We start from the raw sequence: 26,414 nt of genomic DNA, 5'->3' as shown, positions 1-26,414 counted from the left end.
CAAACTCCTACCAGGTCCAAGTTCACATGTGCCAAGGCCACTTAACCTTTTGTGCTCGCCAGGAGACGATGTGTGGGAGGTTAGGGAATGGGTAGCATCTTTTTAAATGGATGGTAGCTACAGCGCTTGCCGTACTCCCTTTTACAAGCTCCTGGAGAAGAGCGTGGAAAAGCAATTTGCATGTCTGGGTTTGCAGGTTGGTGCAGAGGGATCAGGCAAGGCTATGTGGGATCCAGATGAGTCCTTGCAGTTGCTTCATATTATTTTTGTCAGGGAAAAAGCAAAGAAAAAAAAATGGGTGGATGCTATTTGGTATCTCCTTGAGGATTCCTCCCTAATCCAGGCAAGACGTGACTTCCAGACTGATCCCTCTTACTTTGGTAACGATGGTCTGAACTGCAGAAGGTCTGGCTGGGGATGCTTTTGTCTGTCTTTTTTCTAGAAGCTATTGACTTGGAACCCAAATACCAGCAGAAAGCCCAAAGATGAAGAGGAATGTTCATCCCTGCGCTTGGGGAGCAAACTATTCGGATTCGAATGGTATTATCTCAGTTTCCCCATTGCTGGGAAAAGTTGGGATCATTTTGCTACAGCACATAAATAATGATCCCCAGATAACTGCTGTCCATTCTTGAGTCAGAATGAAGGATAAGGGATTGTCAGTTTATTTTCAGCTGAGAATTTCTGGAATGAAAATTGCATGGGTCCTGCGGTTTGCTAGCATATATTATCACATACATATAAACCCACATGCAGTTCTTGCAGCACTTTCTTCACTGCAAAAAAGGCTGAACAAGTTGTTGGTTAGCAAGAACACCCATTAGTCGGATATATGCTCAAGAATATGTTTTCTTGAGGGCAGGTTAAAACCAGATGTCACCCTTGGCCATTGAATTGCTGTCTTTCTTTACAAAGGATGGAATCATTTTTTCCTCCAGCTGGGCAGCTTTCAAAACTGGGAGGCATTGGGATATACCAAAGAATGCAAGTGGTCTTTCACTTAATGAAGGTTTTTCTATCTAAACCAATAGCTTGAAGGCTATTTGTAAACAATAAGACGTTCTCCCCCACAATATGGAGGGGCACCAAGAAGCATAAATGAGGATCATGATCCAGTCAGCTGAGCTTTTCTTAGTAGCTGGTGTAGGCTCCTTCAATGAGAGTCGTGATTTAGGATGGGCTGAATCATCCTCCAGAGCCCATCCTTTTTGTGGTGGATGGGGAATGCCACAAAACTCTGCTTCTAATTTAGGTGCTGTAGTAAGTAAAGTGAGATGAGAGGCATCTGAGTTGTGGCAATGGTGCTTTAAGAAGGAAAAATCTTGTTGGCTTGCCATTAAAGTTTCATGCAAGCCAAAAGAACCAGTTTACTGAGAATTACCTTCCCCACCAGTAAATCCTTCGTGGTTCCTCAAGGAATTGGATCGCTCCTTCTCACCTCCTGAGCTATGTGCTGCACAGCATAGTCCCAGATCTCCCACACGCTTCCACAGCATCTCATGCCATTTCAAAACGTTCACAAAGTTTTATAAAGCGCCTCAGTTGAAAACATTTCTCACAGAACAGAAAGCTGCTCATTATCATGGTGCATGCCAGCTAGATGGGCTGACCCATCAGCAGTGATGTTCTTCTGGCTGTGATCCTCTTCTGGGTCACCTAAAGAAGCCCAAAACATTTCAGTGTGGGCTGGATCACCATCACATCTGGTGTGGAGAAATAAAGTGCTCTTGGACCAGTGCCTAAAGTGAAGGGTGTTGCTATCAATTTTCTTTCTCAGTTCCCACTGAAAATGATAAGGGAGTGCCAGAAGGTGGGTGAAGGGGTCAAGGGATATAAGTGGGACAGGAGTCGTGTCCACCTTCCACTCAGATACTCTGCAAACATAATGAGATCCTGAGCAAATGTTCACCAGGCGCCTCCTATGTCTCTGGGAACCTGAGAAGCATCCTCTCCTGCATAAGGAGTGAGAGCTGTTCCGTTTTGATTTCATCCCTCCTCCATCTGCTTTACTAAGCTTAGCTCTGCCTTTAACTAAAGACATTTGGCTTCCGTCTCGGACTGTCGACCGTGTTGATAGACGCGGTTTCCTGTTGCAGGTCTTTGTTTTTGAGTGACCAGCTTTCCAGATGGCAGAGGCCACATTTCCCCTTCTCTCCTTCCGAGGCCTGTTTCCCTTCTTGTTACCTGCCAATTAGGACTCATTACCTACCAGGGAGAGCTGCTTTGGGACTCGGGAGACCGTGACTGCAGGGCTGGGTATCTTGTGGTGGTAACTGTGGGATGTCATTGCTCTTACTGTGCAGTTCTCATGTGTGTGCAGGCATGTATTTTCCTTTGCAACTGCAATTTTCAAGGAGCTTTGGGTTATTTGGAAAACATTAAACGAATCTGACTTTTAGTTGAGTTTTTAAAGCCAGCCAATGCCTGCAAGCTCTGTAAATCAGTTACACGAAAGCAACTGAACCAGTTGGTGACCTTGCAAAATTAAAGCTGAAACTTGCATTCAGCCTTATTATTTCAGACTCCCTGAAATGCCGAGTTGTAGAAAACTAGCATTCACTACATCCAATAATTATTCAATGATCTGTTAGCATGCATTATTCCTAGCTGCGAAAGCCAGAAGACTTTGCCTTGTAACTCAAGAACAGAAATTCGCTCTGTTATTGCAACGCAAAGCCCATTTCTCAGAGTTGAGATGGGGTGTCTCGTTTTGGAGGCATCCAATCTGCTTTTTTTTTTTTTTTTTTAGAATTGTCTGTGCCCTGCGTTAAATTTAAGGTGCAGACACATTTATATACATCAGCAAAAAGTCACAGGGCTGGGCGTGCACCGAAATGCCCAGTGCTCCTCTGAGTGTTTCTAACTGGGGAACCAGTAACTTGATACCTGCACGTGCTGATAGCCATATCTGTCTAGATATTAGTGGATACAAATCATGTATTGTGATTGTGAGAGCGCTGGTATTTTGAATCAGTCTCCCAGTAAGAGATCCTACCCCAGCCTAGTCGGCTGACGTCAGTGGGGTGGATCAGTTTACACTGGTCGAAATTCTGGGTCCATTTGCTGTGTCTTAGTGGGTTCATTGCAGCTGATGATGATGATGATGGGAGAATTTGTGTCATTCCTTTGCAGTAGCCATTGAAAAATAGAATTAAGCCCTCAAAAGAAATGCAGCAGTGGTTTTCCCAGCTTCAGGATGAGAAGCAGCAAAGAGAAGTTGTAAATGGGTCATCTTGTGATTACGTGAGCCCTAGACTTGCTTGGGTTTGGATATCTCTAGATAAGCCCTGGAAGTGAGATGCATAGAATCATAGATTATTTGGGTTAGAAGGGACCACCAAGACCATTCTGTTCCACTCCCCATGCAGGAGTCCCCTCGGCAGGGACACCTCCCTCTGGGTCAGGTTGCTCATAGCCTCATCCAACCTGTTCATGAACAACTCCAGGGATGGGGCATCCACAGCTTCTCTGGGCGACCTGTGCCAGTGCCTCACCACCCTCACAGTCAAAAATTTCTTTGTAAAATCCAATCTAAATCTCCCCCTTTTCGGCTTAAAACCTAGAGGTTGCTGGGAGAGCAATCGATACAGGGCATTTAACCAGTAGAGCCGAAAACATAGAGAATAAGCTCTTAGGCTAGAGATGACAAGTCACATGCATCCCGTTTCCAAAAAAAAAAAAAAGGAGCAATGGCCTTTTTCAGTACAATACTGAGCCCAGAACTCCTGGCAGCATCTTTAAAGAATTGTCCAAAAGTCACAATCAAGAATATTCCCTGGTGGCAGAGATGGAGGATTTCCAGAGCCCAAACCCCTTTCTCTTATTGCTTCAAAGTTCCCTTCCCTCGTCTTCCCACCAATAACACAGGTTCACCTGCAGAGTATAAATACAGGTTGAACCTGCCTGCCTTCAGGGTTTTTTTTTCACATTTTTGGTTTCCATTTGCATATAATAATGACCTCAGAGTCCTACTTCTTTCTCACCTTCCTGCTCTGCCTCACAGCTCTCCAACATCCTCCCGATTCCAATGAAATTCTTTCCTCTCTGCTCCTTGTTGACGCACAAGTTGAGCCTCCAGCTCAGGATGTGAGCAGGCACCGTTTGTCGCAATCCCTCCACCAACCTCACCCCTCAAAGAATCAGTTTTCAAACAGACAAAAAACTCACTGGCTGTTTTAGGGGCTGTTTTAGAGCCTTTCAAGTGTCGAGAACTGGGGCAGTTAAACAGAGCGAGATATTTTTAGGAGTTTGGGGTTTTTTTTCTTCTCATAAATAATGATAATCCGCTGAAAAGGTCAAGTGCAGCAAGGAGGCTTGGCTGTGATGGAGGGATCAGCACATCATTTGTCCTGGTGTTAAGTGCGGGGGCCACCGTCATTTGCAGGAGAGCCTGGTGATTAGTAAAGTGGATTTTGCAAAGGGAGAGCAGCAGCAGGAAAAAAAAAAGTCTCCAATCTAGCTAGGTGATATGCTGTTCCCCACCACAGAGCTCCAGCAGACAGAGTACTGGAAGGAACACTTCATTGAAACACTTGTTAAGGAGTTTATGGCTTATCTAGAACATCTGTCCCTGCATAAGCTGTCTGTTGACTTTATAAAGTACGAGTAGTTCACAAAAAAAAAAAAATAGGAGTTTGTATTCTAAACAGCTATTCTGAGGCGGACGTGTGGAGAAGATGCAGAGGTGCAGGAGGAAGAAAAGCGCTTCACCCACCTCGCTTTCGGTGACAAGGGTGGGAACCACTCCCTGTGAGCTCATATCCCAGGCTCCCTTTATAGCCGCTAAGGAAAAACAGGCACTTTTAAGGCATGATTCATGTGCCCTGTTTACGTGACTACTTTAGGAGGGGATAAATCATGCCTGGCACTCCAGTCAACGCAACGACAGCTCTAGTAAACTAAACACTGCCAGCGCCCGGACGCCAACTAGGACTTCTACTTAGCATTAAACTCTTCTCACCTCCAGCATAGGGTGGCCCCATCCCAGGGGATGGTGCTTATCCTACAGCTGACCCATGCCCAGGAATATCTGAGACAAAGATATGCCAGGGGCAGGGCAGACCCACACTCCGGTGCCTTCTCCGGGGCTGGAGGGGTTCCCCAGCAATAACTCATTCACTAGCGAATGCAAATACCATCTATTTTAAGCAGATCTCCGCTGCCGCTGAAGAGAGCCCAAGGTGACTAGTTCCAGTGGAGACATCTGCATTTAGTCAGCCAAAATCCTTTCTAAATGTTATTTTTAAAGGCTGCTGGCAATTTATACTTGTCTGAGTTTTCTTTTTTTTTTCCAAAGCCCAGTAATGACTGTGAAGACAAGTGTGAAAGCAAAGAAAGGAAAATAATACACGCGCACACACAATCTGTGTGGTTTGCACCCCTAGAAGTACTTTTAGATACATGATTTACAAAAGCATCAGGCTAGATTATCCAGATAAATTGATTGTGATTTTTCAAGGGCACTTTAAGACTCGGCTTTCAGAAGAGCTTTGCCTTTGTCTCAGCACCTCAGTAAGATCCGTGGTTGGATTTTCCCAAGAGCACAGTGTTCAGTGTGCCAACCTTGTTTTAAGTCACAGATGTTCAAGCTAGCTTGGTGTAAGGAGACTGAGCAGCCGGTCACAGCACTGCACGGCTGTGCCGTTCAACAGCCAAGGATGTTAACCATCGGGTTATCTCTTCTTGTTCCACATCATAGACACGTCCAGAAGAGCCCCTCTGAGACCAGCAATGTCCTTCCCAAGCAAAAGAGATGCAGATAGCACCACCCCATCCCTGGAGGTGTTCAAGGCGAGGTTGGATAGGACCTTGGGCAGCCTGATCCAGTGGGAGGTGTCCCTGCCCACGGCAGAGGGTTTGGACCCGGATGATCTTTAAGGTCCCTTCCAACCCGACCTATTCTATGATTCTATGATAGTGCCTTCCAAATTCTGCGTTATTGATCCTTGGATGTAATTTCATTACATGTGTTGCATCCAGTTCTGGAAGCTCCAACATAAGAAGGGTGTGGAACTATTGGAATGGGTCCAGAGGAGGGCTATGAAGACGATCAGAGGGCTGGAGCACCTCTGCTGTGAGGACAGGCTGAGACAGGCTAAAATAGAAGCCTAAAACAGATTGCAGCTGCTCTGTAAATGTGAAATGCCTGGATAGCCAATGCTCTTTCTGTCCTCAGCTTTCTGTACTCAACCCAAAGTTCTTCCTGTACTCAACTTGCTACGATTTCAGGATTAGTGTCTGTTTATCGTAGAACCATAAAATCATAGAATTATTTGATTGGAAAAGACCTTTGAGATCAAGTCCAGCCATACCTGTCCACTACTAAACCATATCTCTAAGCGCCTTGTTTACCCATCTTTTAAACACCTCCAGGGACGTGGTCTCCAGCACTTCTCCGGGTATTCGTTTAGTTTGGAAGGAACCTTTAAAGGTCATCTAGTCCAATCCCATCTTCTTCCTTTATGCATCAGAAGAGGTTGTAGATATTCTCTTAATGCAGCATGTCAGGGCACAGGGACCCGCTCTTGAGGTGCTTCTTGTGCTGGGGATGGGACCCAGGGTGCAGCCAGCGCTGTGATCCTACAACATGGTTCTCACCGTGGCTTGAGCTGCTCTTTCAGATGTGTCACTAAAAAAACTCTTTGTGCATCTCCTTTTTATAAGAGAGGTGGGTGTGGAGCTCCAGGTGGAGCTGCCTGTTTGATGTCTGATGAAATCAAGGATTTGCCTGTGCACATTTCTGTTAAGACCAAACACAGACATGGACAAAATATATTTTTAAATAGCTCTGGTGCTGAAGAAGGGAGGGTGGGAGATGTTTTCCCATGCTACTTCTAGAAAAATCTGAGCATTTGTATGCACTTAGACTGATGCAGAATAATTTAAGGCTTAATCTTGATTTGGTGAAGGGTTTAGAGCACAAGTCTTATGAGGAGTGGGTGAGGGACCTGGAGCCATTTAGCCTGGAGAAGAGGAGGGAGACTTCATCACTCTACAACTGCCTGAATGGAGGTTGTAGTGAGGTGGGTGTTGGTTTCTTCTCCCAAGTAACAAATGATAGAAGAAGAACTGGCCTCAAGTTGCACCAGGGGAGGTTTAGATCGGATATTAGGAAAAGTTTCCTTAGTGCAAGAGTGATGAAGCACTGGAAGAGCCTGCACAGGCCAGTTGTGGAGTCTCCTTCCCTGAAGGTGTTCGAAAAACAAGTAGACTTGGTGTTTCAGGACATTGTTTAATAGGCACGGTGGTGTCTTGATGGTTGGACTTGATGATCTTAAAGGTCTTTTCCAACCTTAATGATTCCATGATTCTATGATTTATGATTTCAGGACCCGTCATCGCCTTGTACCATTGGACCATTGACCTATCCCTGTGGAAAAAAAAGTATACTAGTCATTTATTTCAGGCCACACGGGATGCTGTCATTCTTTGCTGTATTTGAACCAACATCTCTTGAATCGCCCACTGTCCTGCAATAGATGCTGAGGCCAGTCTGGGATGGGAAGTATGCCTTTTAGCTCAATTTGTTCACATTTAGAGTCTCATCTTTGGACAATATGTCTTGCTTCGCAAGCAGATTTCTTTATGAATTTGACTTTCTCTGTCCAATGTGGTTCAGCCCCTTCCATCCAGAGCCTCTGGAACAAGTTGCCCAGGGAAGTTGTGGCTGCTCCATCCCTGGAGGTGTTCAAGGCCAGGTTGGATGGAACCTTAGTCAGCCTGATCTAGTGGGATGTCCCTGCCCATGAGAAGGGGGTTGGAATTAGATGATCTTTAAGATCCCTTCCAACTCAAACTATTCTATGATTCTACGATCCTATGAAACTCAGTCCAGCCAACTTTCTCCTCTGAGCTGTGAGATGCAACCTGTTGGCCAACATTCAGTCGTGGTGGCCTTGGTGCCTGGGAACGACCAAGTCCAGCAGCGAACTCACAGCACCAGTGATCCTTCTCTTCACCACATCATACCCTGGGAACACCACTCTGTGCCCAATTCAGAAGCTCTGCACCCACTTTGGAAGCTCTGCCAGGTGGAAGAGGAGAAGGGAAAGCAATCTGCCGCTTCACTAATTGATTTTTTCTTCACACTCAGCACTGTTCTGCTGTTGGTCAAAAGATCGTCTTTGGTCACCATGATTAAAAGGGATTGCAGATCTCAAGAGACTGCTAAACCCCAGTGAGATACAGAAACAACTGAGGAAACTAGGATCCAACAGGTGGTTGAAAGAATCATTTATCAGCATTTCACATCAGAGAATCATGCAGCACGTTCCTATCCTAACCACTAATTAAAACTGCAGGCACCCCACTGAGATGGCAAGATGCGTTGTAGCAGCTGGTCAGAACGTTTCCTTCAGCATTTTTTCCCCACTGGAAATGGGGATGTTCATTGAAAAGCTTTTTTTTCATAGAGATAAAAATTCTGTTTTTCTTTCCTTTTCTTTTTTTCTTCTGAAAATCTCCCTTCGTGGGGAAATTTATGCCTGGAAAATTTAACCCTGGAAAATACATCAGCTATTCAAGGCAAATAGATTTCTTCAATATTTGCATGCATACACTTATTTTTTGTAATTAAAACCTACAAGAACACAAAGAAACAACAACATTCCTGGTGGTGCCAATTTCTTTTGTTGCAGAACTAATTGCTCTTCAACTAACTCCGTGCTTTTTTTTTTTCCCCGTACGGCAAAATCCACAGCCCCATCAGCAGGGGAAAAGAAAGGAAGACCCCAGAGTCCTGCAACATGTTCTTTGTGTGTTAAAGCATTTTACCTAGATCCAAAGCAGTGATTCCCTAGAAACTGGCCCTACAGATGCTAGAAATTACATAATTTGGATCCCATAATTGGGATCCTTTAGGTTGGGTTTTCTCCTGGGAATCTATTTCTGAACTCTCTGGATTGTAGTGCTTAGAATTACTGCTGAATCTGAAAAAACATGACAATGTTAATATTGTTATTGACAGTTTTGCATAGAAAAAAGACTGAAGATGCAAAGAATATGAGGAACAGCTTAGGATTCACATGGACAGCAGCAGTGTAGGAGTCTTTCTGTGTCATTGTAAATAATGGAGATCTTGTTCATGCTGTCAGTGTTCACCTTAAAGTAGAGTTTAAAAACAGAGTTGACCAGTCATGGCTATAAAGTGTATGTATCTCCTGACTGACTGTAAAGGGAATGCAGAGCTTGACCGTAGATGTCTGAGATACAGGTGCTCTAAGTTACGTGGTGTGAATCCCTGTAATGCCCTAGCTCAGAATATCTACCCTCCTTTTCATGTTGTCTCACTCCAAGTGATGTTCCCCTTGTACAGCCACTTTGGTTTAGAATCATAGAATCATAGAATGGTTTGGGTTGGAAGGGACCTCAAAGCCCATCCAGTTCCAACCTGGTGCCATGGTTAGGGATACTTTCCACTGGATCAGGTTGCTCAAAGCCTCATCCAACCCAGCCTTTAACACTTCCAGGGATGGGGCAGTCACAGCTTCTCTGGGCAAACTGGGTAGGGCCTCATATGGCTTCATGCAAAGGTGGTTCTGGTGTGAGGAGGAAGAGAGCTTTGCTCAGATCCAGGTTTTTGTCACTGACTAGTTTCCCAAGTACTTTACATCCTTTTTGGAAACCTGATCCCAATTCCTTATCTTTGCCTACTTTCATTGCTCCGGCGTTTGTGTACCATGTAATTTATACTGTTGCTTATTTGATATAAGAATTTGGCCTTTGGAAATCCACCATGTTTGCCCTATTGGGGCTTAAAGTGCAGAGGATATTGTTTTCCCTGGAATACTGTGTCCAGTTCTGGAATCCTCAACATAAGGAGGTGATAGAACTGTTCGAATGAGTCCAGAGGAGGGCTACAAAGACGATCCAAGGGCTGGAGAACCTCCCATACGAGAACAGGCTGAGAGAGTTGGGCTTGTTCAGCCTGGAGAAGGCTCCAAGGAGACCTTAGAGCAGCCTCCCAGTACCTGAAGGGGCTACAAGAAAGCTGGGAAGGGACTTTTTACAAGGGCCTGGAGTGATAGGACGAGGCGGGGATGGCTATAAACTGGAGAGGGGCAGATTTAGACTAGAATTAGGTGACCTTTAAGGTCCCTTCCAACACAAACCATTCTATGATTCTATGTTTCTTCTGATAATGTCCCTCACCCCACTTCTTGTGCTTTTCATGGAAGTCTGCCCAAACCCGATTTTGCCTTTGTTTATGATTAGTCTGGAACATCACCGTCCACCGAACTCAGTCACTTGGGTCATAGATGGGTTAAATGGACACTGACTCATGGAGCAAAGGCATCACACAATCTGCAACCAGGGCCAAGAACAAAGACACCTATGAGAAAAAGGTGCCCAGAGACATCTGACTTGTGTCTCACAGCAGAAGATCAAGGGGATTTTCTGAGCAAATTCATCAAGAAGTCAAAACAAGACACCAAGAAACCTTCGGAGGTTTACCAGACTTAGGACTTTGATGTCACAAGAGAGGTATGGAAACCAAGAGATGCAGTCAGATCCAGGAACCTGGATATTTGAAAACACAGAAAGTATTTCCAGGCTTACAACTACAAAAAGGGGAGGAAATGGAATTAGGGCTGGGAGGAATCTATAACCTCAGCCTGCAAGTTTCTAATGATGAGGGGTCAGTAACTATGCCTTGAAAATGTCTCTCTCAGAATGTCATCCATCTCTCAGCTTTGCCAAAACATCTGCAGGCGGCTTCCAGGCTTAATGTGCTCCTCAAGTGGTTTCTACACTCTTGACATTGCTGATTGACCTTGTTGTAGTGCAAGGCTGAAAGGTATCTGGGTTAGAAAGGGTCCCTCACACCCAGACTGCTCCACAGATTCAGCCCATCTGGGTAGAATTCTGTGAGGTATCTGGCAAAATATAAAAAAATAAGAGCTTTTTGGCCTCAGAGCAGGGAGAAAAAAGGCTGTATGTCTTTCCAGGCAACTGTCTGACTGTCACAAATTGTTACTGCCAAATGAACAGCATCACATTTTAGTCCAATAAAGAAAGGTACACAAGCTCAGGCATTACTGAGGCCCCAACTTAGGATGTTGTTCAATTAAAATAGACTCGATGGCTCAGTGCCTGCGTCCACTGGAGGGTGGTGGGAGAATGACAACATCTCAGAGGAGGAGCGACGTGTTTGAGCTGCAGTAGGGCTGGGAAATAAGGTGAGAAAACAGGAGGGCAGGACATGCTGAGGCTGTAATAGTAATAATATGTTTTCCCTTGATGATCTATGTTAACCTTATTTTCTGGCACCCTGCCCACCTGTTGGCAGGACCTCACGGGGGTGCAGATTGAGTCACTATATCCTTGTCCGCGCTAGCCCAGAGTGAGTAAATTCTGTGGATCTCATCCACATGGGAAGAGTCTAGCGGCAGGGGAAGAAACAGCCTCCCTGGAAGAAAAATAATGAATGTCTGTAGGAAGCAGGAACCTGAGCCACACCTACAAGCAAAGCTGAGCCTGCACCCAGCCGTCACGTGAGGTCTTACCAGCATACACAGAAATGAAGGGATGCCTTTTATTTATCCCAAGCCCTTTGCAGGGGAAGAGATCTTAGCAAAACCTTGGAACATTTTCCTGCAGCATCTGGCGCACAAGTTTGACCTATTATACTGTAGGCTGCTCTGCTGGGAGGTGTCCCAGATTGGCTTTACATAGGAATAGCATAGATATTTTGAGCTGGAGTTGCAGTAGAGTTGACAGCCAGACAATGTCTGGGGTCTTATCACCACTTACAGTCTTGATGTCCATTCCATGATGTAGAAGACCCATAGGAGGCACCATAAGCACTTCCATTCCACTCATTTTATTTTTTGCTTCAGCTGGGTCCACCAGAAGTTGCTGAACAAGCGGGGTTTCTTTTTCTTTTCTGATAATCCATTGTCATGGAGTGATGCTTTAGATAGGACAAGACTCCGTGGCCTTCAGAGCACAGGATTTGTTGAGTGCCCTTGCTTTCTTCCCACCCATCAGGTACCTGTGTGATTAAGGAGGAGCATCTTCATTAACCTGAACCCAGGCTGACACACTGAGTGCAGCTGCTGTCCTGGAGGCTGCTGAAGAGGCTTGTTGGGCTCCTGATCTGATTACTAGTCAAAGGAACTGCTGTTGATAGCACAAACTTTTGCTGACATTACTTCTAATCTCCTATGACAAAAAAAAAAAAACACCTTCAAAATAAAAACAACAGTTTGAGTTTATTTTTTTTCATTGCTGGTAGAAACTACCTTGATTTGCAGGGTTTTTACTGTCACAGTGGTTTCAGTTAATGCAATGGACACAGGTGTCATAGTCAAGAGAAATCTGGTTGTCCTGGAAAGCTTAGTACTGTGAGAGTGCACAGCGGTTGCTCTCTGGAGCAGCAGCTTGCTGGTGTCAACACCTTCTGGCACAAAAGCTACAGGGTCTGTAGTTCTGTGTCTGAGTGGCTGTATTTTTCTGCCTTTGCTTATTGCAGTGACTCATAGCAAGCAGGATCAGCCCATTGCTGTCTCCTCCAGGTAGCTATCCACACGCAGAAGTCATCAGCCTTGCCTGATGGGTTGGCTGGATATTCAAGAAGTCCTGGGAAAGCATCTAGGGTCTCAGACAAACAGGGGGAAATTGCCTTCAGGGATCATAGAATCATTGAATATCAGGTTGGAAGTGACCTCAGGATCACCTAGTCCAAACTTTCTTGGCAAATGCACAGTCTAGACAAGATGGGCCAGTCCAGTGTTGGGCAATCCACCACTTCCCCATGAGATTATTCCAATTGCTGATTGTTCTCATTGTGAAAAATCTTCCTGTTGTGTTCAATCAGAATCTTCCCTGGAGTAATTTGTACCCGTTATCCCTCGTCTTGACTCCTTGTAAAAAAAAAAGGGAGTCTTCACTTTCTTTATAGCCATCCTTTAACTGGGGGAACTTGATCATCAGGTCTCCTCTAAGCCCACTTTCTCAACGCTGAATAAACCCATTTTTTTCAGCCTTTCCTCAGCAAGCTTCCCAGTCCTTTGATCATCAGGTTAAAAAAATAAAACAAACAAAACTGAAGTAACATCTTCAGAAACCTGAATGTGGGCTGGAGTGTTTTCTCTTTGTCTGTAGAGTCTTCCTCCCACCGTTTCAGGACCCAGAATGGATCTGGGATCTTCTAGTCCCAAGGAAATCTGTGCTCCTGCACTCATAGACACTGGAGCTGGAGGCTGGATGTGTCTGGATGTCTGACACTGAGAAAGAAAAGTGCACACAGGGTTCTGGAGAGGAGCAGGTTAGCCTGACCTAAAGGCTTTGTGGTGTCCCAGGTCTCCAAGCAGCAGTAGGGAAGATGTGCCAAGACTTTTCTTCCCTCGCAAAATTCATGGGCTGCGTGGGGCCACAGGGGGATGTTGTGCTGGATCACTGATGAGGGCTCAGCAGCCTGCTGCAAGGTGAAGAGTTGATGGAAGGAGAAGGAAAAAAAAAAAAGAAGGATGTTTTGGAAGGAGAAATTAAAAACAAGGCAAAAAGGAAATCAATCACAGCATGGCCTGGAGCAGCTGCACTGGAGATTCAGTCAAGCCTTCAAGCAAAAAGACTGATGATTTGCCAGTGTGAAGGCTGCACAGCAGCAATTCAGGCTGCAGGGGCTGTTTGCTCATTCCGGTTGCAAGCAGAGCTCTCCCTGACACCAATGGAAGAGAGTTTAATTCCTCTGCAGCTCATTACTGCTCTTTGTAGCTGTCTGCTCTGAAATGTATTTTATTCTCCTCCCACCACTCCTGTTTCCAGTGAGATATATGCACACAAAAAGTTAGAGTTAATCAAAACAAATAAAGCAAGGAAAGGTGAGAAGGTTCGCGGTGCCTTGGGGAAACTGAGGCAGCAAGACTGTCACCTGCAGTAATTCTTCAAACTCCTAGCAGTAGAGATGTAGTTACCTCAAAAACTTTGATATGTAAAGGTATGTAGGTATCTGAATCTCTTCCAAGTTCACTGCCAAATTAGATTTGGCAAGATCACTCTGAACTCCCAGCTGAGGCTGTTTTGCCTCTTGGTGTCCTGCAGGTGGTGAATTTAGACTAGTTGGCTGACATAGGGGGCTGAAGCAAGATCATGTGTGCCATTCAGTGCTGGGAGCTGCCAACATCACAGGCACTCCCAAGTCCTGACCCTACTCCTTGAAATTGCCTTTATTGGCTGCCTGAACTTAGAGTCACCTCCACATCTCATCTCCCTTTTGGCTGGTCGTTCTAGGCTTGAGAAGTATAAGAAATGTGCCATGACTGCAAGGCTAGGTTGGTTGAGGCTTTGAGCAACCTGATCCAGAGGAAGGTGTGAGGATTGGACATGGATGGACTTTAAGGTCCCTTCCAACTCAAACCATTCTATGATACACATGAGCAGAGGTGTTCTCAGTGTGCTATTTTTCCTGATGGAGATGTAATCCATGGAGATGGATCAAACATAAGATGGAGTCTTCTCTTCTCCGAGCTGAACAACCCCAGCTCTCTCAGTCTCTTTTTATAGGGTAGGTGTTCCAGGACTTTGATCATATTGGTGGCCTCCTCTGGACCTTGCACTTCACCTTGTTGAACCTCAAGAGGTTTTCACAAGCCCACTTGAATTGTACCATCGGCTCGCTGCTTGAATCACAGAATCACAGAATCACAGAATCACAGAATCACAGAATAACCAGGTTGGAAGAGACCCACCGGATCATCGAGTCCAACCGTTCCTATCAAAAAGCACTGAATCACAAAGCATTTGACATCAGGAGAGGGGTCTGACTGCTTGGGATGCTCTGGCTTGATTTGAAAGAAAACCAGATATTTGTACCTGTATGGTTGGATGAGTATATGCAATATTTGTTATTTTTATTTATGAGTCTGTATTTTGCCTGATTTTCTCTAATTTTGAGCATCTAAAGACTGCAGGGGTGTGACAGTGGCACATTATTATTAGTACTCATGGATCAAAGTCACCAGAATGGTTTTTGCTAGTAGTGCTGTCTAAGAATATGTGATTAATTCTTACTACTTAATTGCAGGTGTTTACTCATAGATCTTTCTTCTAACTGTAGTCTTAAATGGCTTTCAATTAGACGCTCTGTTAGGAGTCTTTCACTCTTGAGTGTTAATGGCATTGACCTGCTTTCAGGAAAGTAGTTGCAGTTAGTTGTGAACTGGAGAGAATCCCACGTCCGTGCAGTTTAGAGAGCTGAGCAGATAGTTAGCGTCCTCCTCCCAAGCACGCTCCCACAGGGCATATTGTGCTTTATAACCCCCAGCTCTTTTGCTGCTGGTATGAGAAATAAATGTAAAATTAAGCTTTTTTTAGAGCTCTAATCTCATGATTTGCTATAGATCTCCTGCGGTCCTTATCAGTACTTTCCACTGTGGGAGGATAACGAGGGAATATGTGTCAGAGTGCATTAAGGCAGCTCTGTTTGCATCCTTGGACCAGCTCACTGCAACCATCTGTCTTGTCTGAGGACGATTCCGAGTACTTGAGTACAAGACTGAATTCCAACTCCCTCGTCCAGGGAGGATATTCCTAGAAAGGCTTTAAAACAGCTCAGTGCCTGAAGCTTTGAGAACCAGGAGAAAACTAAAAGAGGGAGGTCTTTTTGAGAGGTGTGGGAGAACTTAGGAGACAGAGGGGAAGGAGTTGGATTTTCCCATGAAGAAACAAGGAAAATACACGTCTTCTGTTGCTCTCTCCAAGAAACATTATCTGTTACATAAACAGACTTCCCTTAAAGAATTTAGGGCATTACAAGGGCCTGTAGCGACAGGAGGAGGAGAAATGGCTTTAAATTGGAGGGGGAAAGATTTAGACTAAACATTAGGAAGAAATTCTTCACTGTAAGGGTGGGGAGGCACTGGAACAGGTTGCCCAGGTGAGCTCTGGCTGCCCCATACCTGGAAGTATTCAAAGCCAAGTTGGATGGGGCCTTGAGGAGACTGGTCCAGCAGGAGATGTCGCTGCCCATGGTAGAAGGGTTGGAATTAGGTCATTTTTAAGGTCTCTTCCAACCCAAAACATTCTAATTTCAGGTCTGTACTCAGATGATCCTCCTCGCATCTGTGGTAGGAGCATGGCGAGGAGGAAAGAGGGGTCCATTTTCACAAATGGTGTTTAAAAGGGCTTGTAGTGATAGGACTAGGGGCAATGGGTATAAACTGGAGAGGGGCAGATTTAGACTAGACATAAGGAAGAATTTCTTCACTATGAGGGTGACAAGGCACTGGAATAGGTTGCCCAGGGAAGTGGTGGCTGCCCCATCCCCTCAAGCTTGGATACCCAGCTAAGATGTTCAAGCTAGGGTTTGTCTCGTGTCACATGAGAGATCTGAAAACATGTGGATGCTTCCAGCTGATTATTCAGCTTCTCAGTGTAGTCAGAGGGGAGATCTGGCAGTTTCAAGGTCTGATTCATCTAAATACTTTAGACATCAGCTTTAGGTTGGGATTAATCATTCCTGTCTAGAGTAATCCTATTGCACAAGTGTGGAGTGTGATATGTGTTGTTTATGATACAAGAATAAAACTCAAATCAGTACTGACCATTGCTGACCTCTCTACGCTAGCTCCATCTTCTAATGACTGGGAAGACCATCTTTGCTTGGACAGCACTGATAAGCAGTTGTGAATTTCCTCCTTGCTTAGAGGGATCTTTTTTTTCCATAGCTCAGCCTCTTGGGTTCCACCTCGTTTGCTCCAGGGGTGTAAATCAGGAAAGCAGGCAATCACTTTTGTGAGACAGATGTTCTCGTAAATCTCCAGGTCGTCCAGTTACCATAAATCTCATTTCTCCTTGATGAATGATAGATGCTGTCTGTAAATCATGAGATTACTTAGTAATGAGGCATTAGCATGCCAGAATGGCTATAAAAGGAGATCCATACAGGTAATCAACTTCAAGAATTTGGTCATGACAAGGATGATAAAGGTCATTTTCTATTGCTGTCGTGGTTTCACTCTATCCTAAAGAAATCTTTTGCCGTATGGTGATAAATGTATTGGACATCCATGTTCAAATCAGTTAATCCTTTGGCATGAGTGATGATAAGGCTGCAAGTTGTGCTTTGTCCAGACAGATTTTCTTCTCTGCTTTTGCTGCTGGAAGGATGATGCTCCTCCAAGGCAAAGGGAGAGCAAATGGGATTGGACAGGCACCAAGGAGACCAGCTCAGATTGTGCTGTTCCCAAGAAACAGTGACAGGATGGGATGTTCCAAATTCTGCCCAGCATCTTTCCATGTCTCCATTTCCTCTTTCCATTCACTGGCATTTTTCATATTAGAGTGGTCATGGGAGACCTGTAACTCTATTATACAAGGGCAAAGAGGATGGATTTATGATTGAGGGCAAGAGTATGTTCTTCTCCTCCTGGCAAGGCATCAAGGCACTGAGGAACAGAAAGGCAAGCTCCTCAGAAGTGTGTAGACACCTCCTGACGATGGGACTGTGGATGAAGAGCAGATACCAGGGAGCCTGGTGAGGGCAGCTGTGGGAAGAGCTGAGACAGCCCTAAACACAGTGTGAGGTTACTCAGCTTTTTGTAGCTGCAGTTGAGCAGTTGAGCCTGGCTGCTCAGAGCAGAGATGTCCTGCTCTTCTGGAGCAGGTGGTGGTTTGAGTGATGTTGTCAAAGGATGAAGGCAAAAGCACCAACTCTGGGAGGCTTGGAAAAAACAGATAGAGGGCAGAGCACCCTGCACATTAACCTTTTGGTAGTTGCCCAGCTTGTTTCCAGAGTCTTATTTCATCAAGATCCAAACAGCTCTTCCTTCCTCTTTACACCACCTCCTTTTCTCTCACCCTCTCGTTCATCTGAGTGTGTCTTGAGTCTCCTCCTCCTTTCACCCTTTTGTCTTCATGCCCTCTTGATATAATTTTCCCTTTCTGATGTTTGTACGCTCGGTCTTTCAGAGGAATAAGACTTCTGATGAGGTTGATTCCCATCTGAGCTCAGCCTGAGCTTTCACATTTGAATTCCTGTCCTTGTTGCAAGGTCAGTATGGGTGATATTTGGCAGGAAGAGAGAGAGAGGTGGGTGCTTGTCCACCACAGGGTGCAGCAGAGCTCAGGAATAAGAACAGGCTTACATCTGGTCCCATGACAGGTGAGCAAGTCTGATGCTCAGCCCCATCAAGACATGCACTTAGCTGCTGTCACAGCCCCTTCCACCTTTGCACACTGAGCCCAAGGGGAAGAGACACCAATCCCTCTTCAGACCCAGCAGCAGCGGGGCTTCAAAGCTGCCTTCTCCTGCTTCACCCATGAGTCCAGGGTCTCCAGCTGCAAAACAACCTTCCTCCCTCCATCCTCTTTGCCATCATCCGCTGTCCTGAGCAAACCACAAGCTCCGTAGCTTTTGCGATTAGCTGCCAGCACTGGATCGTGCCTCTGCAGCTTTTGCTACTGTGTCTCTGGCTGGGCCACCTGGCTCTATTTATTTTTAAATCTTTCCAGCATTAACCTGAAAGGAAATAGGTTTCAAACCACATTTTTCTTCAACCCCCCCCCAGTGTTGGAAATAATACCTATTCAGTTAAATTGATTCCCTCGGGGCAGAATAAGTAGCTCTCCCTGCTTTCCTACCTCAGTTAGCTCCTTTTTGGAACAAATTAGCCCCAGTGGATTTGTTGTTGTTGTTTCTGTATGGTTTTTATGCCAAGGCTCTATTAACATGCAGGCAGGCAGAGGGTAAGAAGCACTGAGGTAACAGGAAATTAAGAAAGGGAATTAGATTATTTGGGCAGTGGGCAAATCTAGCATTGCCCGAATTAAAGGAGAATAAACACTGTTTATCTGTATTTACACTGCTCTGTCTCTCCACAACAGAGATGCTTTAAAGCCACCACTGAAATATGACGTGCCAGACCCTCACAGTTCAAGCATGAGTCCAAAGCAGCTTTTAGGGGGTGAAGGATGTATCTTGCTCAAATCGCCTGCTTCCAAGTTAGGGGGCACAGTCTTCTCTGAACCCAACAAGGAGTTTGCCTGCCAGTGACTGAGTGACTGCAAAGCCAGCATGCAAGTCCAGCAAATCTCACAAATCACTGCATTTCTTTTGTGAAATACAGCCAGACAGAGGGCACAGTTAATCACCAGCTGAGCTGTAGCCTGGCAGATCCTGCTTTGCCACAGGACTGACAGCAGACTCAGTACCAAAGATTGCACAAGGTACGTCTTGTCCTTGTTCCATGGTCCTTCCATCCTTGATAGGGCTCATCTGGACCTGAGTAAAACAGCAGTAGCACCCAATGGCCAGGAGATGCAGGGTTTGTACAAAGATTCCCTTGCAGAGATGTAGGAAAACAGAGAAGACAAACCAGAAATGTAAACCAATCACAAAACAATCAAGAGAATCCATCCTCTCTCATTAAAGGAAGGCAATTCCAATCATAAAAACAAGGGTTAGGATCTCAATTCGACGTCATCCCATGCTGCCACCGAACTACTGACCATGCAATGCCTTGTGCTCCCAACCACCTCCACGCTACCACCTTTTCCTTCTTCTGAGCAATTCCCCATCACCATGACCTCCTGACCAACCCAGTTTTGGCTTAGATATTAGGTATTTGGTTAGATATTAGGAAGAAATTTTTGACTGTGAGGGTGGTGAGGCACTAGAACAGGTTGCCCAGAGAAGTCTTGGTTGCCTCATCCCTGGAAGTGTTCAAGGCCAGGTTGGATGGGGCTTGGAGCAACCTGATTCAGTGAGAGGTGTCCCTGCCCATGGCAGGGTTTGGAACTGGATTGTCTTTAAAGTCCCTTCTAACACAAACCATTCGAATGATTCTAGGTTAATTTCCTAGTCCTAATAGCTATCTTGACCCTTACTGAGTTTAGGAGAAGGGCTGCTCCATCAGCAAGGTGGAAAGAAGCTCTCATATCCTTCCTGCTCATGCTCTCAGCTCAATTACAGTCTCTGTAGCAGAAAAAAGGAGTCGGTTTGTGACTATATATTGCATGGTTTGGTGTTTCAGTCAGACCCTTCACCCAGCTCACCTAAGGAAAAAGTTTTATCACACTCCTCAAAGCTGAATAACTGTTGGTCTGTGTCCCCATCCCACCCAAGCCCATCTAGTTCCTGCCTCACAAGAAGGCCACGCTATGATCACCCTTCCAGAGGTGATCACCAAAACCAGCAAGGCTGGATTAGGGTGCGAACTTCATGGCCAGTTCCACCCATCTCCCACCCTGTTCCTAACAGCCTTGAGACCTCACTTCTTCCTCTGTATCACCAGCACTGATGCCTTCATTTTCCCACTTAACCTTCTGATGGCTACAAATTGGAGAAGGGAAGATTTAGACTAGACATTAGGAAGAAATTCTTCACGATGTGGGTGGTGAGGCTCTGGAAAAGGTTGCCCCGGGGAAGTTGTGGCTGCCCCATCCCTGGAAGCGTTCAAAACCAGGTTGGACGGGGTCTTGAGCAGCCTGATCTGGTGGGAGGTGTCCCTGCCCATGGCACGGAGATTGGAAGTGGATGATCTTTAAGGTCCCTTCCAACTCAAACCATTCTATGAGTCTTCCCATCTTTCTCATATCCCCCTGCTCCTGCCTGCACCCCCTTTCTGCTTCACACCCGCAAAATCCTGCTCTACTGCTGTCCAAGATGGTGATCATTAGTCCCTTGCCTTGGGCCCATGGAGCGGCTGTGATGCTCTCAACCCCGACCAAGGAATCTGTTTGGCTTTCGCTATGTTTTTGAGCTGCTGCCAGGGAAGTTTCACAAAAAGGATAGTGTTATTTCTGAAAATGAGTCCCATAAACAAGGATGAATATGACCTCCCCGCTGAGATTTGGGGTTTACTTTAGTGGCTGGGAGATCAGCCAGTGAAATGGAAATACCAGAAAACATTATCATAATTACCCCATGGCCTCCTCTGGGGGCAAGGGAAAGGGAGAAAGAAAAAAAAAAAAAAAAAAAAGCTGAACCAAAACTGATTTAACAGCCTCTGGATAGCATTGTCATTTCACCCTTCCCTGTTTGGCGTGCCTCCTGCTCTGCTTTTCTGCTTTCTCTGAACAAGGGGGAGAAAAAAATCCAACTTTCCTAGATCTTTTCCCCACAAGGAACATTATTTTCCAGGAAAAAAAAAAAAAAAGCAGAGTATTGAGAAGCCAAGAGGTGATAAACATTGAGAAAGAGTAGCTGATGGGTTTTGATTGCAAAACTGGGGAGGCCAGGGAGGAACCCCGATCGCTTCCAGCTGTACCTAGGGCATAACAGCAGGAGGGAAGGGCAAAGCTGTCCTCCTGCACCTACCTAAGTAGAGTCCAGCCTGTCCATATCCCTTGAGCTTGTACAAATTTGATGCCAAGTAAGCTCAGTGCAGGAATTTCTGCTGAAGCAAGTTGAGGAGGGCTCATGATTTGCTGTCAGTTCTTATAGAGTGATTAACTTCTGCAGGGGCACGATGACCTCATACTTACAAACAGTTGGATTTGAGAGATGTACCTGTCTGTGTCACTATTTCTGACTTCCCTCAGATGTTTCCCTGGCTCCCAGAGCTCATACCAGCAAAAGCTCAGCTCCTAAACTCCACAGAACTTCCCAGCACTGCTAAGATGACCACTTACTGCAGTTTCTAGCTTCCCAAAGGGTAAAATCCCCCACAGCTGGTCTGATTTATTTCAGGTGGTGGCTTGAGGTTGGAATGAATTTCAGCTTATCTTTGTATCTAAATAATCAGTGATTATAAAAGGCATTCTGGGTAAATACCTCAAACTGGTAACTTCATCCTGGATGTCCTTGGTTGGCCAGTAAGGCAGGTAGGTTGGCAAGCACATACGATGCGTGTTCCTTGCTATTAGCTAATGAGGTTCTGCAGAATGAGAGGGTGAGAGTTGTTGGGCTGCAAATGAGTGGGCTCATAGTAGAGGTTCCTGATGAAAGATGGGTGAGATGTTGAATATGCAAGTCCTGGTGAGTTGTAGCTGTAGTGCTTACTTGGCTAAAGCGCTTCTGGCACCTCTTATCTACTTTTCATAGAATAACCATAGAATAACCAGGTTGGAAGAGACCCACTGGATCATTGAGTCCAACCATTCCTATCAAACACTAACCCATGTCCCTCAGCACCTCGTCCACCCGTCCCTTAAACCCCTCCAGGGAAGGTGACTCAACCCCCTCTCTGGGCAGCCTCTGCCAGTGCCCAATGACCCTTTCTGTGAAATTTTTTTTCGTAATGTTTTTTCAGGGTCTTGAACAGCAGGTGTAGAAAATAAACAGTGTAGATTGTGCTGAGCATGTCGAACTGAACCTTACCCTGGTTTAGTATTTGATAGGAATGGTTGGACTCGATGACCTGATGGGTCTTTTCCAACCTGGTGGTTCTATGATTCTATACCCTGAATGGATGTGTATGTTCTGGGATGCTCAAGGGTACAAGGTTTCTGTGGCCTTAGAAAAAAGAAAGCCAACAGATATACATGAAAATGACCTTACTGAGTCAATCTCCTGTTTTGGAGTTGCCAGCTTAGGATGTTTAGAGAAAGAGACGCCTCTAGCTTTTGGTAATAAGTTGGTTAAGACCTTCCTGTGTCAAGAAATTAGCTTCCAGGGGATAGTGTTTTCTAGAATCATGGAATCATAGGATGGTTTGAGTTGGAGGGCACCTTAAAGTCCATCCAGTTCCAACCCCCTGCCATGGGCAGGGACAACTCCTACTGGATCAGGTTGCTCAAAGCCCCATCCAACCTGGTCTTGAACACCTCCAGGGATGAGCCAGACACCAGCTCTCTGGGCAACCTGTTCTAGTGCCTCACCACCCTCACAGGAAAACATTTCTTCCTAAAATCTAATCTAAATCTCCCCTCTTTCAGTTTAAAACCATTCCACCTTGTCCTCTAACTTCACTCCCTAATGAAGAACCCCTCACCACCTTTCCTGGAGCCCCTTTCAGTACTGGAAGGCAGCTCTAAGGTCTCCCTAGAACCTTCTCTTCTCACATTCTACACACTGGGACTAATCAGCCTCCTTTCTCTGTACCACTCAGTATTTTACCAGTACCTCCAGCTCCACCTTTCTCCCAAGTGAAGGGAGCCAAATCTACTCCAGAGCAATATCTGCTTCATTAGCAGCAGCTCCCACCTGTTTATGAACTCCTGCAGACCATACCTCCGCACTTCTGAAAATGAAGCCTCTTATTTTGCTGCCTGGGGATATTCGGATTCCAAAAAGTTGGCATGCACAACTGCTAATGATTTTAGCAAGGTCGTTCCACCAGTATTTTTGGATCAGGTGTTGAGATTGTTTGTCAAAGAGAGAGTTTTGCCAAGCCAGATCCAAGTATGTTTAATATCATGAGCGCACTTACGTTGCGAAGCAAATGTTCCTGTGGATTTCTTTTAACCTTTGACAGCCAGGATGGAAAAATGAGTAGGGCAGTATTATCTTCTTGACATAAGAAGGGACTGTTGGAATGAGTCCAGAGGAGGGCTACAAAGATGATCCAAGGGCTGGAGAACCTCCTGTATGAGGACAGGCTGAGAGAGTTGGGCTTGTTCAGCCTGGAGAAGAGAAGGCTCCGAGGAGACCTAGTAGCGACCTCCCAATATCTGAAGTGGGCATTCAAGAAAGGTGGAAAGGGACATTTTACAAAGGCTTGTAGTGATAGGATGAGGAGGAATGGTCTTAAATTGGAGGTGGGGGGCAGATTTAGACTAGACATAAGGAGGAACTCCTTCACGATGAGGATGGTGAGCAACTGGAACAGGTTGCCCAGGGAAGCTGTAGATGCCCCATCCCTGGTGGGGTTCAAGGCCAGGTTGGATGAGGCTTGGAGCCCCTGATCCAGTGGGAGGTGTCCCTGCCCATGGCAGGGGTGTAAGAAACTGGGTGATCTTTAAAGTCCTTTCCAACCCAAACCATTCTATGATTCTATCAGCGTGGTTTTACTCAGGTGTTTAATGTGGGTTGCTTGACAGCAAAAGAACAACATTGCCAGACTGCATGGTTTTCCTACAAGTCTCTTAAGAATACGTGTCTCCTTCAAGTCACAGGATTGTTTTTATCAGAAATAGTGTGGCCAGCAGGAGTATGAAAGAGATCATCCCACTGGACTCGGGACTGGTGAGGCTGTACCTCAAATCCTAGGATCAGTTTTGGATCCGTCACTATGAGAAGGACATTGAGAGGTTGGAGCGCATCCAAAGAAGGGGAACAGAGCTGGGGAAGGGTGTGAAGAACAAGGGTTATGAGGAGTAGCTGAGGGACCTGGGGCTGTTTAGCCTGGAGAGAAGGAGGATGAGGCCTCATCACTCTTTGCAGCCCCTGGAAAGAGGTCATCCAGCCTTTATGATTCTATAGTTTAACAGAAATCTCTGTCCTTATTCATGTATGTGTTTACATACATGTTTCATCCTTCTTGACCAGGGAGAAGCATAGAAATACATGTCCTAAACATATCTCTCAGAATTTGGGGAGAGAACAAGGAGATTTTTTTTCTTTTTGAAGGGTCTGGCAGGTTCTTGGAAATTTAAGAATGGTAACCAGGACTCAGGAAAGCTGAAAATCTGGGCGAGTTCAGGGCTCTGCTCCAGCCATTCTGCCCAGCTCTGGGCACAGAACTTGGTGATGTATCTCCCTTTCTGGGAAGTAAAAGCTGTTTTCTGTGCCTGGCCTGGAGACGCTACATCCCTCTGGCTGGGAGCTGCCTGACTCCCGAAGCACGGCCAAGGGAGCTGGAGGACTAAGCGTGCAAGAGATGAATCATCTAAAATGCTTGAGGTCAGATTCTACTCCAGCCACTATAAATCCAGACCAACTCCTCCAGCTTTGGTGGAATCACTCAGGGTTGCTGCAGATATAAATGACAGCAGGATTTGACCCAGAGGTTTTATGTTTCCAATGAAAAAGTTGAAATGTGGGATGTTGCCTTAAATGTGGATAGGCCAAACATCTGGAAGGGAATGGCTTTGTTTTGCATTAATGCAGTTTTGAAACCAACTCCCACTTCTGAAGGATTTTTAGTGTGGATTTTTTCCAAGGACATGAAAAACTAACTTCTGTTTTACTCAGAAACCCCTTATCAGATCTAGCTACCCATCTGCGTGTCCGTTAGCACACCAGCTGCTCAAACATCCACCATTCCTCTCCATAGGAGCAGGCTGGGAAACTGAATCCGAGTTGACTTCTGAGCTGGATTTCATTAACCCCTCATTATGTCATTTGTAGTTAGTCTTGCTTGAGAACTGATTGGCTTTCAGCTGGTTTATCTTACTTGCTTTCCAAAGTGAATTAACTTAAAATAAGTGAAGGAACCTTAGTTCTGAATAGCAATGGGTTTGGGAGATATAACCTCCCTTCAGCTTAAAGAGGGGAGATTTAGATGAGATCTTAGAAAGAAATATTTTCCTTGGAGGATGGTGAGGTCCTGACACAGGTTGTTCAGCGAAGTTGTGGCTGCCCCATCCCTGGAGATGTTCAAGGCGAGGCTGGATGAGGCTTTGAGCAACCTGACCCCGTGAAAGGTGTCCCTGCCCGTGGGAAGAGGTTGGAATTGGTTGATCTTTAAGGTCCTTTCTGACCCAAACCGTTCTATGATTCTTTTAGGTAGGCAAAGCAGGAAAGAACAAAGGCAGCATCACTCTTGATGGGATGGGTACACAGAAGTTTCCACCCATTCCTGTCTAATTGACCTGGAGAAAGCTCTTCCTCATCTAAGACTTTTTCTAGCACTGGAGTGTCCAAGCAGGACAGACAAGTTAAATACCCAAGAGGCACATCAGAAAGTTGAAGCAGCCGCATTACATTAGTTCAAAGCTTTGTATATTATGACAACAAACACATTTATAGAACAAACCTTCCCCATGGTTGTGTCCCCAGCTTCTTGAGGCCAACCATGCCCGATGGGAACATGCCAGTTTGATGAATAAAGACTTTCTTCATGACCAGAAAAGTCATAAAGGTCAGCAAGGTCACTTGCCTTTGAGAGCCATGCGTCTGTAAACAGCAAATAGAGGGGGATAAAACAGGCTCTGGGCAAAGCACCCTCCTTGTTCCCCCTGCTTCTTGTCCCTTGACCTCTGGAGACCTTACAGGAGAAATCTAATCTTCCCAGGATGATGCTAACAGCCTTTTTTCTCTGAGCCCTCAGTCTTTGGAGAGCAGATGCTGTCAGCTCACAGCCCTGCCTGAGGCAGCTCCTTCTGCTCAGGTTCTTGGATTTAGGTAGGACATTTATAGAGCCTGATGCTACGTGGCTGAAGGCTTGCACACAGAAATGAAAATGCAATGATGACAGCAGGCTGCAATTCCTAAGGAGAGAGAAATTCTTGGTTCTTTTAACTCCTGGTAGTATTTTCCTAAAGGAGGGTGTCAGGAAACAAAACATTTCTTTACCAATCCCTGATTATTCTATCTGCCTGTGCTTCTATGATGGTTCCATGTGGCATCTTGTAAGAGATGTTGCTTGGGA

The 26,414-nt window shown here is 45.5% G+C and overlaps 1 protein-coding gene across 1 annotated transcript in view; it reads left to right on the top strand.

Moving 5' to 3' along the window:
- The window catches only part of PTH1R (parathyroid hormone 1 receptor), a 122,955-nt gene that overhangs the window by 34,287 nt on the left and 62,254 nt on the right, over window positions 1-26,414 (top strand). The gene's annotated exons all lie outside the window — the stretch shown is intronic.

Source organism: Phaenicophaeus curvirostris, chromosome 6 (assembly GCF_032191515.1).
Source record: "Phaenicophaeus curvirostris isolate KB17595 chromosome 6, BPBGC_Pcur_1.0, whole genome shotgun sequence".
NCBI classification, from domain to species: Eukaryota; Metazoa; Chordata; class Aves; order Cuculiformes; family Cuculidae; genus Phaenicophaeus; species Phaenicophaeus curvirostris.
Note: the sequence above shows the minus strand (reverse complement) of the source record. Positions and strands in the feature narration are given on the sequence as shown.